Here is a 15,235-nt window from a genome sequence, read left to right as displayed (position 1 = left end):
GGCTATTTATTCTTTAACTTTCAGCCATTATATATAATTAATTAATTAAATTAATTTCTAAGAATACAACTTCTGGTTTTATAGAAAAATATCAGCTAATAATCAGATTTAATTTAAATGCAATCTTAAAATCTGTATTTTCTAAAGTTATTTTAAACTTTTTAATATTTAAATAGACTAAAATCAATTCTCCTAAAATCATATGAATTATAAATACAGGTAAGTACACCACATAAGTAAAGCAAATTTGTGACTATTAAGGTATGATCTATAACTTAATTCTTTTTGCTATTCATGCTAATTTGAGCGAATCTTTACAAAAATATCGTCCATTATTAAGATTAAGAATGACAAACTCAAAACATTAAGAACTCAGAATAGGAGGATGGTAATAACATCATGTCTCCAATTTACTCTCTATAATTTTGTCCCAATAACTACTAAATTCGGAAGAACAAAAATACTTATGAACAATAGTGCTCTATATGGGAACACATTACTTATCACATTCTCTTCGTTATGAATTCTACCTCCAAAGTTTGAAAATCATAAATTTTAAACCTCTAAATTTCTGAGTTTGAATATAAAATTGATCTTTACTTTTCTTTTTATCCTTTAGTGAAAAACTAAAAATTTCATTAAAAAAAAAAAAGAAAATAAGATTGAATTCTCAAAATAATTTTAATTATATTGAAAAATTATATCATATTATCATATTTCATTGCAAATAAGTTTAACACAACACATATTCACAAGATAAATAATATACTTAAACATAAAAAATAAAAGTAAAAAATGCATGATCATAAAAGACAAGCATTAAATTACATAATACAAAAATTACACTAAAAAGATGGAAAGCTTTACAAACTTAAATTTATAACCATATCATTATACGCTTCGAATACTTATAATTGCTAAACCAATTAAAAAGTTGTGTGATTTGGAAGTTTAGTAACAACATAAAAATTGTAAAGCAAGAAATAAAAAAAAAATTCGAAGCTTATAAAATTGGAAGATGAAAATTCGTTCTCTACTAATAAAAAAAAATGTTAAAAATTTTAATTAAACTCCTTGAAAACAAACCACATTCATACTTAGACACGTAAAGATATGATTTATTTTATTTAAATTTTTACAAAATATTTTAGAGCATATTATTATTTAAAAAATAATATAAAAAATTGTGATAGACATAAAAAAATAATCTCTGAATAATTGATTATTGAAAAAAATTCACGAATCAACTAATTTAAATTGAAAATTTTTGTCATTGTCCAAACAATTGCTTTAGATTGAAAAAAAAATTCATTTACATAGATTATACTTAAATGAAAAATTTCATTAAGCAACTGTTTTGCGAAAAATAATTTCTTTGTTTTAAGTTCAATATTTTTATGATTGAATTATTATTTCATGTATAGCAAACTTAATAATTATTGATTTTGACAACTTAAATTTATTCTGATATGTGTTCGTCGAAATTTTAAAAACTCGGACATTCAAACTTATAAGCTAAGAGTTGGGGTACTCACGACGGAAAATTCATGAAACCGCAAAATTTTAAAACGAAAAAAAATCAATCCGACATTCAAGGAATGAAAACATCGACTCTTAATCCAAAAATCAGAATATGCGAACTTGGAGTATAGACTGTTGTACTATCTTAAATATAGCGTATTTGAACTTACAATTGTGTTTCTTAAAACTTTTAGTTTAAGTCTTCTCTTTCTCCAATTTATCCTAGATTGTATTTCTCATCTCTGATGGTGTTACCCCATCAAATATTGGGAGAGGTTATGGGGTTCGACGGCTTATCAGAAGGGTTGTTCGTATAGGCAGGTTGCTTGGTATAAAAGGTGATGGTATGGAAGACCTTGAAGGCGCAATTTTACCATTATCGCTAAGAAAGTTGTGGAACTAAGCACCATTATTAATTTCGATGTTAGGAGTGGATCCCACCACATCTTTGAGGAATTGAAGAGAGAAGAGCTTCGTTTTGTACAAACATTGGAGAGACGAGAAAAGTTGCTTGAAGAGAAGCTTGCTAATGCTTTGTCAAGTATTGAGAAAAATGGAACTACACCTTGCTTAGTTGGCGAAGACGTATTTCTTTTGTATGAAACATATGGATACCCTGTTGAAATAACAAAAGAAGTGGCTAAAGAATGTGGTGTGAGTCTTTATATAAACATTTGATGGAGAAGAGGTTAGAATTACGCCATACACATATGACATAACATTAAATTTCAAATTTTACCATCTTATGGTTTAGTTTTTCTGAGGAGATATACATATCATGTACTTTATATTTTCAAAGTTGAGTGATATCAATCTTCTTGAGTAAGAAATGAAACTATGAATAAAGTTTAAATCCTAATGACCAGACAGATTATCAATCTCTCAGTAAAAGTTAAAAAGGGAAGTAGAATATATTCAATATATGTATGTCATTATTTATCTAGCTGATATGATGTTTATACAGGCTCTCGTGGTTTTCTAATTTGTTGTATTGCAGGTGCGTGTTGTAGAGGTTCCTGCTGTATCAATGGAACTTTGACGTGGAACTCAACTTATAATAATTAAGCAGAAGTTATTAACTGCATCACCTTATTGTAATTTTTTCTTTTGTGTATTATTTTCACTTTCAACAAATATTGATAATGGAGAGTGTTAGGTAAATAATGATTATCTTGAACAACATGAACAACCATCAATCAAATAAAAATACATTACACCTTAATTTAATGCTATTAATTAAATTTAAGATTAATTTACTCTTTTAACTTTATTAATTCATATTATTTACACATTATTCAAAAATATTGTTAATTATCTATACTTTTTCATCGATAATACATAAATTTTTTATTTAAGAAATAAAAAAGTTTTGTTTTTGTCACCAGAACCAAACAACTGTCTTAGAGATGTTCTTTAATTATTTTGAGAGTTGGATAGACGCGTATAATCTTTGCCCCGCAATAGACGTGTATGATATTTATTTATAGCTCGTAAAAAATTTTTAGGCTGCTATTTAAGTGCTTGGACGATGCTGATCCTGAGTCACTTAAAAATGCTGCGGAATATTTAACGGAAGAAGAAACATTACCAGATCCAACAGCCATTGATAAGAAATAAAGACTAATGACAAACAAGAAGATAAGATGAATTGAAATTAAAAATAAAAAATAAAAAGAATAGATTGAAATTGAATATAAAGTGAATCATTTTATTTTTTATTTAATTTTTTGACACAATAAAAAAGAACTCTTCAACATAACTTAGTTTGTCCATGTCATAGTTTGAGAATTGAATCGAAGAAATTTTTTAATCTTCTACCCAATTACTCAATGCAACAAGTTTAACCTCAATTTTTTATATCATAGTTTTATTATGAAATTAAAAGGAAGTTTACATTACTAGCTAGTCATTGAATGACTACTACCATAATTTATAAAATATTTATAACCTCTTATTAAGTTAAAATAAAAAAATCTTAAACTGATAACATAAGACCGAATTTAGTAACTAAACAAATAAAATCAAACTAAATTGAACCATCTAAGCAAGTTTTACAATCATTTATGTTGAGATATATTTAGATATATATATTAATATAATATTTAACTATATCTCATATTAATTTTATGTTCATTGTTTGGTATTAGATTAATTTCATCATTATAATTAAATTATATTTTTAATTTATAAATAGATATTTCTCATTCCATATTCTCATTATATTTTTAAAAAATATCAAATTTAATTTATTAGAGTTCATTATAAATTCTAATTAACAATTTATCCGTAATTATATATTCAACTAGATAATTATTATTAATTGAGGTAAAAAAAATATTCAATTTTTTTATAATATTTATTTATTATAAAATTATTTTTTTTAAATTTTATTTAATAAAAAAATATACATAAATAATTATATCTTGTATTATATTTTTTTTTTACTTTAGAAAAAAAAAAGTGTACAAGTTAATCAGCCACCGATTGATCAGTCTTGGTGCATATAATAAGTATTACTAATGAGTTAAATAATTCTGGTCAAGGTAATAATCCCAATAACATGAGATATTAGATTAGCGAAAATCTTAACATACATGAAGAATCAAGGGCATTACTTTTGAGGGAATGCAAGTCCTACTGAAGATACATGAACATGCATGCATAACCAAAGGAAGGGACACTTGCCTCCATTAAAATTTTGAGAAATAAAACAAACAGCAATGATATATATATCGATCCATTATTATATTTTATTTGCTCTCAGTCTCTCACAATAAAATATAAATTATTTTCTTAAGTTTTATGTTTAAAAAATATTTTATTGAAACTAGTGTATTATATTAGACACTTCTTATTTACTAAATGTGAGTAAAATTAATAAATATAGGATCAATCAAAATAGTAAGTACTTTGTATTTTTATTAAGAAGTCTTTGGTTTAAGTAATAAAAAGAAGCAAAATAAATCTTTTTATAAATTATATATGATGAAAAGTATTTTCAGAAAATAAAGTTATGCACTAAACTTCTTTCATATTTTCATTATAGTTATAGTAATATACAATAGTAACTCTTATAAAATTTGATCTAGTAAAAGATAATAAATAATAAACTCAATAAAAAGATTACTAAATAATGATAATAAACTGTGATATTAGCTACAAAAGATTACAGCAATGAAGCAGAACATGAATTTTGCAGAGAAGAAGAATGAGAATGCTAATGTGGAGAGAAGAATATTTTGTGGAAAAAAATCAAAACATTTGATTGAGTATAGATTGAAACTTTACACATTCACAAATCTCTTTATTCTATCAATTAAAGGGAGTAAGAATGACACAACTAGCACTCCTAACTAATTTCTAGATTAGCCTTTAACTAATTTTGACCAATTTCAATTGGCAATAGTAACAGAATTGCACTTTCAAGTCTTATGGAACAAGCCAATTGATTAATTACTAAATTGAAGTTTATTTTCTTAAATATAATTGAAACTATTAGTAATTTTTTCAAAATTAATCAAATTCCTATGTTTACTATTTTTACATTTATTTTTTTTCAAAAATAGTATTCAAACAACAAACCTAATATTGAACCGTGAATTTTGGGTAATACTGTTAAAATAAAGGGTGGCGATCTACTTTTGTAGAATTTGCTGATCCTTTTGGTCGATTTTGTCACTAGGGCTGTCAGCGGATCGGATCGAATCGGATATGACAAAAAATTCGATCCGATCCGCATTAAAATCATTGGATTGGATCGGATCCAATATCCGCAGCTTTTAAGGTTGGATCCGATCCGATCCGATCCGCACATTTGCGGATCGAATCAGATCGGATATTAGATATATCCGCAAAACACAAAAATATTTTTAAAAGCTTATTTTTATTAAAAAAATATCAATAAAATTAATTTTTTCTATTCTTTTAAATATGTTTACTTTTAAAATAATATTAAACATACTTTTCTTAAATAATAAATTAAAATAATATAACATATATGATAATTATTAATTGAAATAAAACATAAAAAGAATATTTACTTATTTATTTCTTTAATTTTGCGGATACGCAGATATGCGGATCGGATATGCGGATACCAACACAAAATCCGCAATCCGATCCGATTAGTGTGCGGATCCGATCCGAAAGCCTTGCGGATCGGATTCATATCCGTAATTTTCAGATCAGATTCGGATAAATACCGCGAATATGCGGATCGGATCTGATTCATGGACACCCCTACTTGTCACATGTGTATGATTTACCAAAAAAATTTTAGTAAAAAAATGAAGAATTAGTTAATATTAATATAATTAAATGCAAAGTAAATATGTACACCAAAAAAATGCAAAGTAAATATAATAAAAAAACAAAATTATTTCATAAAAGAGTAATAAAAAATAACTAAAATTTATTTTATTTAATATTTATTAATTATTATAATAATTAATGAATGTTAAATAAAATAAATTTTAATTTTTTTTATCTTCTTAACATTATTCACTACAAAAAACAAGAGATTTAGCCACGGAAAAATCCGTGGCTAAACTCCAAAAAAATTGTGGCAATTACGCTTTGGCAACAAATGAACATCCGTGGCTAAAGAGGGCAACGCATTTTTAATTAGCCACGCTTTTTACTCCATTAGCCACAGTCTTAACACCCGTAGAGATATTTTGTTAGCTACAATTTTAACACATTTAGACACGCTCTTTTCCGTGGCAAAATAAAAAGATGACCATACTTTACCTGTGACAAAATAGGCTAGGCCGAGCTTTTTTGTCACACTTTTTCCGTTGCTAACAATAAAAGTTAAATTAAAAAAATATCATAATAAAAATACTGCTTAATATAAAATTTTATCAGATAAGATTAAAAAATAATAATAATAACATTCCTATACGGATTATCCATAGTATAAAAATATAAAATTAACTAATACTTAGTATTGAAAAATAAATATCCTAGATTACATGGGTTTAATGTTAAAAAAATATTTAAATATAACTGTTACAAAATAAATATCAAACTTTGCTAAAATGATACAAAGAACTAAAAGTCTAAAAATACCAAGACAAAATGAATTTATCAATCTCTGCATTTCTTGTTAAACATACAACCCACATACAAAATTATTTGCAGATAAATAGCAAAAAGGACATGTAACTTCAGCCATTGAATTTTTGTCCATATTCCGGTTGCTTTGTGTGCTCCAATAAAATCTGCTAAGACAGAGATTATGAATCAAGTTAAGAAATTAATAGGATATGATTTGACTCCATAGAGGATGATAAGAAAAATTAAGGGATGACACTTACTTCGAGGATGTAATTTGTAATTGCTTTGCAGCCTTTAATTGCTAGTTGTATAACATTTTTCAAAATGTCAATTGGTAGTTTAGAATCTATCGACAGAAAGAATGCATATTGAGATAACAAAAAAGGTCTAAAATTAATTTACATTGTTGACTAAAAAAATACAAAAAATAAAATAATACCAAAAAATTAACATGAAGAAGTGCCACTTTATTCAACTTTGGCAGAATTCTAACAGTAACATGAGGACCTCCAACACTATTTTTCACTTAGTTTAAATTTATCTATATTCATACAAGTTTCAATAATTATAAAGTCACAAAGCTAAATCAAAAGTTGAATAGTTTAAAAGAAAACACAAACTTGAATAGAGATCTCAGCATCGACAAGAGCCAAAGTTGCAGCATTGATACACACAGATCTAGTTCCTACAAAATGAATATTGGGGAAGAATTAGTGAATGGTAAAAAAATATTTTAAATACAAAAAAATAAAGATCTAGCAAAGAGAGAATATTAGATAAACATTAAAAAGAGCTACTTAGAGTTCCTTCCAATCTTCTTTGTGATTCAGATTGCCTGTAAAATCTTGATTTCCACTCTTTTGGGACTTTCTTTGGCGACTCAATGCTGAATTTACCAAGCATACAGAGAAACTGAACCATAATCACCTGTACGTGAGGAAGTTCTTCCGATTTTTTAGTAAGTGGATTTACTTTGGTGCTAAGTGGAAGTTACTTTTAAACGTTCACTTAAATTTATTTCAGTCAAGTAATTGAGATTTTTAATTTAAATTAATAGTTAACTATAATAAAAAAATATAAAATTATAATATATACCATATTTTAAAAATGGTATATACTAGTTAGATTATGAATTTTGGTCTGTTGGATTTAAAGAAAATATTAAAATTTTGTAACCATTTCAAAAATAAACCTAAGCTAATTTATGTTGGATATTTTTTATTAAATTAATAAAAAATAATAAAAAATAATAAAATAAAATTTAGAAAAATTAATGCATATTGTGAATTAGGAACAAAAAAATTATTCTTTTTATCATAAATTTTATATATACTTTTAACATTCATTCTCAATTAATTAAAATGATACGTATGTACTCTTTTATATTATTCCAACTGATACATCTTTGGCTACTTAATGCTGAATTACTAAAGATACTGAAAAACTGAAAAAATAGTATGAACTTGTGAAAGAGTTCTTCCGATTTTTAGTGAGTGGACTTTATTTTGGTGCCAAGTAAAAGTTACTTTTTTTTCAAAAATTTCACTTGTATTATTGTAAACGTTCATTTAAATTTATTTCAGTCAAGTAACTGAGATTTTTAATTTAAATTAATAGTTAATTATAATAAAAAAATATAAAATTATAATTATATACTATTTTTAAAAACAGTACATACTAATTAGAATTATGAATTTTGGTTGATTGGATTTAAAAAAATAAAAAAATTAAAATTTTGTAATTATTTCAGAAATAAACCTAGGTTAATTTATGTCGAATATTTTTTTATTAAATTAATAAAAAAATAATAAAAAAATAAAATTTAAGAAAACTAATACGTATTGTGAGTTAGGGACAAAAAAATGTATTCTTTTTATCATGAATTTTATGCTTTTAACATTCATTTTCAATTAATTAGAATCATAAGCATGTACTCTTTTTATACTATTCCAACTAATGCATGTCTTATCAATTGAAAATGGCTGAAAAGAAAAGAGAAAAAACGAACTATAAACAAATTGAATAAGCCTGCATCCTTAGAAATTGAAATTTATTATTAAGGTTTAAATTTGGAAATAGTAGAAATTACATATAAAATTTTTGAAATGGATGGAAGGAAACACTCTCCATAGAAGCGTGTAATTTTAAAAGTAAACATCGTTTGATTTCGCCACGATGAACATTAAGTTTGTGGCAATTGAGAGAGTCCAGCTCAAGTTGGTCACAGACAAACAAAAACGTGAAAAACTTCCGTACAATTTAGCCATAGAAAAGCAAAACATTGCAAGTGGTTACCATGATCATGGAAATTTGCCACTACTTCTTGTTCGTAAGTATTTTTCCGTGATAAATTACCGTGTTTCTAGCAGTGATTCGAAAATATTTACAGTCATCATCTATCGATACTTATATTTTCATTTTTATATTTTTATCGATTTTTATTCTATAGAATAACTCAATTTATAAATTATATTAAATCACCCTTACACTTTAAATTGATTTTTTTGTAGTTGTACATAATTATCAATATATTAAGCAATTAAAAAAGACAAAATGTTTTTAATATTTTTGTCAGTAATTTTTATTTTTCAAATTCTTTTATTTAATAATAAATGGTAAAATTAACAAAATTTAATTAATAAATTTTAATTTAAAATTAATATTAATCTATAATTAAATAAAATATAAAAGAAGCAATTGCTACCCTTCTCCAGTCCTTTACGTTGCACTATATATGGATGATGCAATACCGGTTTAATTTTCATATATAATTATATATTCCTAAGGCCAGTTGCCAATTGGCATGGTTTCATGAACTTTGCGTAATTAGTTTTACACACGCGTCTTATGTTCACATTTCACACTCTAAAGTCTACTGGCTCAATCGGTGTTGATAAGCTTTGTTGACCCTTGATTTCCTTGCAATGATCCAAATAATAATGTTTTAGGTTGTATTTAAGTGCATCAAAATAGAAATATTCAAATGAAATAAATAAGTTATACTTTTATATATATTTATCCTTTTCGTTTTAAGAATTCAGATAGGTGGACATAAAATCATGATCTAAAATCATACAAGAAGGCTTTATCCTAAATCATTTTATATCTACTTGATACATTTATTTTACTTATTTATTTCAAATGAATTTATATATACCTTACAAATACAATACAATACAATATATGTTTATTTTTGGCTAATTTTTTTAGTTATGGAGATTTAAAATGTGTTATATCCATTTATGAAAAAATAGTTTGTTTTTTATAGATATGGAGATGAATTTTTTTAAATTAAAATTTACAAATTGGAGGCTCAAATTTGCTTAGAATACAAAACTTAGGATCTAATTTATGATCAAGAAAAAAAAACCTCAAATTTGTGAGTAAAAATAAAATTTTTTTCATGTAAAACAAATCAGAGGATTCGATTTATATGTTTAAAAAAATTTAAATACTAAAACATAAATCTAATCTTTAAATTTATAAATTTAAAAAAATTAAAAACTATAAATTTAATTCTCAAATTTATAATGTTGATAAAAAAATACAAATTTTTTATATTATTAAAAAATACCACCTGAATTACAACACAAAAAATAAAAAAGCATCCATTTTTAGCATCAAGCGGTTACTAGATAGGGCCTTAGTGTCACTCAATGCCCCAAGGAGAGGAAAAGACAAATTAACACTATCATCAATATGACTTCTCTCATTTAATTTTCAACTCCTTTGGTTTATCTTCTTTTTTCGTTTATCACTATAAATAGTGTGGAGAAACGCATAGTTCATGTACTTTCATTACATATCTTTTAAATAATCACAATGGCAAATATGAATACCAAGCCCTTTTTCCTCTTCTGCTTGTTTTGCACATTGTTGCTGATCTCTGCTGTGGTGGCAATTAATCAACCATCCAAAGATGAGAAACAAGGTATATATATGTAAAATAACAATTCGCATATGAATTTTAAAAATACTATATATGTAGACTAAAAATTAATCATTAAATTAATTATTATGTATTTATATATTATATAATTTATTTTTATTCATTAAATACTATATTATGTATTATGTAATTTATGATTAATACAGGAGTATATATTTTATATTAGATAATTAATTTTTAGTATATATTCAATATGCATAATATATTTGTATAAATTTTTCTTTTACACACCAATTTTTATGCATGATTTATTTCACCATTAATTCAAAAGTCAAAACTATTCTTTTAACTTTAACCACCAAAGATGTTATTTTGACCACTTTATTTCCCTTTTTTTACATTTATATTTTATAAATTAACGTGATAAATTATATAATTTTATGGTAAAGTACATTAATATACTAGAAAAGTCTAAATGATCATTATTATTCACTCTATCTAAATTAAAGTATAAAGCAGACTTTTTTTTATCAAAAATAGGGAAATTCGAACCTGCGACCTCTTAAATAAATATGAGAATATTATATTATTTGAGATATAACTCATTGACAAGTATAAAGCAGACTTTAATTCACTCATAATTTTTAATTGTATATATTTAAATTGTTTTAATTTTGCACAAACCCTTCTAATTAAGTGTTTTCAAATATACCTCTATAATTTGATTCTCATGTTAACTTTTGTTGTTGACCTATATTTTACAAGTTTTAGAAAAGTTACTTCTGTAATTTAGGTGTTAGGATCAAATTGAAAATTTTGTAAAATCCTAGGAATAAAACAATCTACATTACCCTAAAAAAATTGTTGCTATTAATTTTATTCAGTACACCCTGACCGCTGGGGAGGAGGTGGTCACGGGGGAGGTGGCGGCTGGGGAGGAGGTGGTCATGGAGGACACGGCGGAGGACACGGTGGAGGCTGGGGAGGAGGTGGTCATGGAGGACATGGAGGAGGACCAGATCGCTGATAAGATATTGCGGCGGTTATCCGTTGCTAATGATGTAAAAATATTAAAAATAAAAACCTAGATGCATTCCATGTACTAATTGTAGCATCTATGAACTAAGAAATAAACTATGGGCTACTATGTATACATACACTATACACCATGCTCTTGTATACTATCCACCATTAATTATATATGTTATATCTTTAATATCACCACACATTTATAGTTTCAAAATACTTTTAATTTTTGTTTATTAATTTTAGAATAAATATCTAAATTGATCTTAAGAAATTTCAGGTTGAACAATTTAATTTCGAACAAAAATTTATTTCCAAAGTATCTTTAAAAATTATTTTTGTCTGACAAATTGATTTTTACGTTATTTTAAAAAGAATTAATTTGTCTTAAAATATAGTTTTTAAAGATTTAATTGTCTTATAATAAAATTTGTATGTTAAGAATTTATTTATCTATCATAAATATAAAAAATATTAATTCAAAGTGATTTAGAGAATAATTTGTTTGATAAAAACAATTTTTAAAAAAATAAAAATTTATTAAAACCAAACTAAATATTTACTCTTAATTTTATGAGTCGTTCTCTTAATTTCCAGCTAATAATTAGCACAATTGATCAACACTAATTAATATCTACTTACCAGGATAAATTCAGCAGTCCAAAATTTAACACATAAATTTTGAGTAAGCTATAGATCTTATTTTTTTGTATTTTTATTCTCTATATTAATTGAAACTGTTCCTCTTGCTCTCCCACTCCAAGAGTTCTTGTTTTTTAGTTTCAGTCGCTTTGTTTTCTTTAGTATCATACTTTTTGGAATCTTCTTTTTGTGATTGAGGTGATCTTTTGAGAGGTCATTGGACTTGATGAATGCAAGAGCTTGACCATTTCATGGAACAAAATTGTCTTCATTCAATTTTGAAGGACACAGTGTTAGTTAGTTGTTATTTCTCTTCTCTCAAAAAATGTATTACGAATTTATTTTGAAGGAAGTTAGAAAATTCCACTTCTCTAATTCTATAGAACGAAATGATTCTCTCTCATAATCATTATTTATTTCTACTATCAATAAAATTATTTTCATTAAAAAATATCTTTTAAGATAAAAAAATTAAAAAAAATTAAAATAATAACACATATCTAAGCACATGATAGTATATAAACTACTTTCTTACAGATTCAAAAACTCGTACAAACGTATAGCTATAGTTTTCTGCTATATATAACGAATTTTAATGTAGTTAGAGTTTAATTTTAGTTTGTTGTTTTTATTTTATTAGGTTTAAATTTAAATTTGAATATTCTAATTTTAAAGAGATATAATTTTGAATTTTAGATATATGAAAAAAAATTTGAGATATAATATCTAAAAAAATATTATTACAATCAGTTTATTATATTTTTATAGTTAATAGCTAATTAAAAAATAAAGTATGATGAATACTTAGTTATATTGTATAACAACCAGAAATTAATATAATTCTTAACCTATATATATATTAAACATTTATCTATCTTATATTATAAGGATACATGTTAAGTTTATAAATTAATTTTTTTTATTAAAAATATAAAAATATAAATTTTTAATATATTTATTAAATAAAAATATTTAAAATTTTTAATTAATGGTAAATTTAGCCTATATGTTAGCTAAACTCATATATCAAAGAAAGAAATAAAGTTTTTCAGAGCACGGTTATCTTTTCATTGCTTTAAAGTTTGCCAATTATTTTTTCAAATCTCAATCAAAGAACTGCATCAAATGCAGAAAACGCATTAAGAGAATAATTATAAACATGTCAAATAAGACAATTATTATAAGATTATGCTTTTACCTCGACAATACCTTAACCTCAAGAATTTTAAAGTGTTAATGATGTATTTATGTTATAGAAAATAAGATGATTAGATATTTGATTTTTAAGTAAGAACTTCAACACTAAAAGAAAATTAAAATTAAAATTACAAGAATAAGAACATTACTCAGACAAATAACTTATTATAAACTATTTATGTCTTTGGAAGGGATTGATTTGTAATTTTATGGTGAGTAAAATTGCTGACCTTTTTTAAAATGAACACACTTTCTTATTATAGATGAATTTTTGCATCGTATGTCTGATACATGTCTAACTTCTTATGTTTGACACAAGACATTGCACATGGATGCAGACACTACATATGATGCAAAACTTTAGATAATTGCTTGCTCATAATTAATGAAGTTTGGAAGCTTTCTCCACTCACAAAACAATTAACTCTGGCTCTTAGCATTTTGTTAGCAATTCTATTAATTAGTTATTGGTAGTTACAGCAGTTATGAGAGCTAGGAAAATCTGTAATATAAGAAGGGAGTCACTCACTAAGACGATTAAAACATTTTTTTTAAAGATGATATTTTTTAATAATTAATATTCAAACTATATAATCGATTAAATTGTGTTATTTTTGTCAAAGTTAGATGAAATAAATCAGTTTGACCGAAAAATCGATAAACAAAATCTTAAACCAATTTAAATTAATATTTTTATAAAAATAACTATAATACCCCTATTATAGAAAATGACTTAAAATATTTCTACTATATATTTTAAAATTTTAAATTCTAACCTTTCTCTTCTCTCTATGCTATCATAGAATTAGAATTTAAGATTTTTAAAATTAATATATATAATAAGAATATTTTAGTCATTTTTTATAATAAGAGTATTATAGTCATTTTCTATAAAAAAGAATATTAATTTAGATCGGTTCAAGATTTGATTTATCGATTTTTTGGTTAAATTAGTTTGTTTGGTCTAATTTTGACAAAAATAACACAGTTTGATCGATTATATAGGTTAAATTTTAATTATTAAAAAAATCTAAAAAAAGACGTTTTAACGGCTCCCATGTAAGAAAATATTCATCACAGTACATGATATCTGATGAACAAAATCAATATAATTAAGGCTTTCATTGTTCATAGTTCAATTTTCTCTTCTATCTTTACTTCATATTCTTGTTATTCTTTCTCAATAAATACTCAATGATATGATCCATTCCTATTCATAAAGAAATCCGGTAAGCTTCAGTAGATGACATACTTATTAAGGGTAATGATCCTTAATTATGCTATTATATACAATAAACTATTTTACAATTGAACAATATTCTTTATATAGAGTTGTTAGAGAATTTAGCTACTTTCTTGGTATTAAATTATCTAAGCTTTCTTCCGATTCTTTTCATTTTTCTGAATCTAAATATATTACTGATCTCTTGAATAGTTGGCATATGATTGTTTCCAAGAAAATACCTACACCGATGGTTTCCAATCCAACTGTCAAGTTATATAACCGATACATGCAAAGTCCTTTAATTTAATTACTCATTGAAAAATATGTCAAAAGAATTTTGAGATATTCGATTGACTCAATTAATCATAGCATCATTTTCTATCTTTGCATATCATATTAATGATTCTAGATCCATGTGTGGTTATTATATTTATCCAAATTTAGTTGCAAAGTAAGCAGAAAACAAGCCTCTATTAGCAACTAGAAGGCATATATATATAGATATGCATAGAAAAAAGTTATTTTAACATTTTATTTTCTAACACTATAATTAAATGTCAAAATTAATATATATTTTTTATAAATATCACAAATCTCAAATTTTTTATATTTTTTTATGAATAATTTGATCATAGAAAATTACTTTTCAATTTTGACACTCATTTGTTTTTAATTTA

The sequence above is a fragment of the Arachis hypogaea genome, chromosome 8, assembly GCF_003086295.3.
Source record: "Arachis hypogaea cultivar Tifrunner chromosome 8, arahy.Tifrunner.gnm2.J5K5, whole genome shotgun sequence".
NCBI classification, from domain to species: Eukaryota; Viridiplantae; Streptophyta; class Magnoliopsida; order Fabales; family Fabaceae; genus Arachis; species Arachis hypogaea.
This window is presented reverse-complemented; position numbering follows the sequence as displayed.